We start from the raw sequence: 2,542 nt of genomic DNA on the forward strand, positions 1-2,542 counted from the left end.
GTTTTTATTTTGGGGTGTGTGTGTGTGTGTGTGTGTGTGTGTGTGTGTGTGTAATACAATTAAATCCTCAAATGCATGTCAGGAAGCAGATGGCTGAATCAAATATTTTAGCATACCGGGTGTGGTGGCACACACTTGTAATCCCAGTACTTGGGAGGCTGAGACAGGAGAATTGCTTAGGTTTGAAGCCAGCCTCGGCTACTTACTGAGGCTCTCAGCAACTTAGTGAGACCCTGTTTCCAACTAAAGAATAAAACGTAGGGCTGGGAGTAGAGGTCGGAAATAGAATGCCCCTGGGTTCCATCCCCAGTACCACACACAAAAAAACATATTTTAGCACACCCCAATTTTTAAGCACATGATCTGCTCCGATTGCAAAGTTAATTTAGTCATTCATTATCAAGAGCCCCCAGGTAGCCCAATCAAAACATTCATCCCACAACCAAAAGTAAAGATTCAAAATGATTCACACCCTTAACTGTGCTTCTTAAAAGCCAGGCAAAGCCAGGCGTGGTGGCGCACGCTTGTAATCCCAGCATTCGGGAGGCTGAGACTGGAGAATCAAAGTTCGAGGCCAGCTTCAGCTACTTAGTGAGGCCCTTTGCAACTCAGCGAGACCCTGTTTTAAAATAAAGAATAAAAAGTAGGGCTGGAGGCTGGACATGGTGGCGCACGCTTGTAATCCCCGCACTTGGGAGACGGAGACAGGAGGATCGTGCAGGTTCGAAGCCAGCCGCGCTGGCTTAAGAGACCCTGTTTCCAAATAAAATAGAAAATAAGTCTGGGAGTGTAGCCCGGAGGTAGAAGGATTCCATCCTCAGTACCACCAAAAAATAAAAAAATAAAGAAAAATAGAGCTGGAGCTTTAGCTTGGAGATAGAATGCCCCTGGGTTTCATCCTCAGCACCACAAAAAAAAAAAAAAAAAAAAAAAAAAAAGCCGGGCAGTAGAAATAAGTGCTCAGTGCTCAGTCCAGAGCAGCTCTTAGCTTAGTAGAAAGCCCTTTTCTTTACCACGTGGCTTCAGCCCTGACACTTTCTTGGTGTGCCTCTAGATCTAGACGGTGGAACATCACAGAGCCAGCTCTTCTCCAACTGCAAGTCTATAAAATGGTGCTGTGTTAAGAGACATTGGCAAAGTTCTTCCAGGTGAAAAGCCTGTCCCCAAGAACTCACTAGCGCCTAGGTGGGGTGGTACTCACCTGAAGTTCCGACTCCTGGGAAGGCTGAGGCAGGGAGATTGCTGAGTCCAGGAGCTGCAGACCAGCCTGGGCAACAGAGCAAGACCCTGTCTTTAAAAAGAAAAGGAAACTACTGCCTGAGCAGAAAGAGCCCCGTATTCAGCATTATTTATTATACCTGCAAGGAAGCCAGCTTGGCTTGCAGAAAAGCAGCGAGGCCTCGGCACAGAAATGCCTGGTGGACATGCCGGGAAGTCTAAAAAAAAAAAAAGTGTTAGTTATAGAACAAGTGGATGCCCTACCCCTGTCCTCTGGCCCCCACTACACACACTGGAAACACAGACACCTGGAAACAATAAACGTCCCGCAGGTAAACAATCAGGGAACCTCCCCTTAAAGAAACCCAGGGTTCCAGGGAAAGAAATTGTGTCCTGGCATCCAGAGCCCGGGACGATGGGTAGCAGCCCTCCTGATGGCTCTGACACCGAGCTTCCATGTGGGAACCCCACCTGTGAAAGGCAAACGGGGACTCTCCCTGCCAAGGGGAATTTAGCAGCCCAGAGCTGCAAAATGACATGAGCGTCCGCTCTCTGACCAGCAAGCCCACATCTGCAAATCTATCTAAAGGACACACCAGCAAAACAGGAACAAGACACATGCATTAGCCTGTCCCTTGCAACTGTACGTGAAATGAAAAGGCTGAACCCAGATGCCAGCAGTAGGAATGGGTTGAGTAAACATCGGCACGGCATGGTACTAGAGAGCAGCTATAAAAAGAATGAGGAAGAGGCCCCAAAACTGGTGTGAGTTCAGCTCTACCGTGCAGGGCTGGGAGGGGGAGCAGAGTACAGGGCAGTGCTTACAGGATGCTACCTTTTATGTGCAAAGGAGAGAAATGTGAATATAAAAACGAGGGTTTTGAAATAAACAATGGAAGGATAAGCCTGGTTTTTTTTTTAAAAAAAAATCCTTACCTAAACACCTCAGTTAAAAGGCATAAATTGGCAGACTCCACAAAAAAAGGGATCCAAACTATATGGGGTGTGTGTGTGTGTGTGTGTGTGTGTGTGTGTGTGTTACTGGTGATTTGAACACAGGGATGTTCTAGCTCTGAGCTGCACCCCTCCCCCTCAGCCCTATTTTAGTTTGCAACAGGGTCTCACTGAGTAGCTGAAGACCTCACAAAGTTACTGAGGCTGGTCTCGAACCTGTGATCCTCCTGCCTCAGCCTCCCAAACACTGAGCTGACAGGCCTGCCCAGCTTCTTTTTTTTTTTTTTTTTTTTTTTTTTTTTTTGGTGGTGGTACTGGGGTTCCTGGAAGCCCTTCTACCTCCGGGCTACACTCCCAGACCTATTTTATA

Source organism: Muscardinus avellanarius (genome assembly GCF_963383645.1).
Source record: "Muscardinus avellanarius genome assembly, chromosome: 3".
NCBI classification, from domain to species: domain Eukaryota; kingdom Metazoa; phylum Chordata; class Mammalia; order Rodentia; family Gliridae; genus Muscardinus; species Muscardinus avellanarius.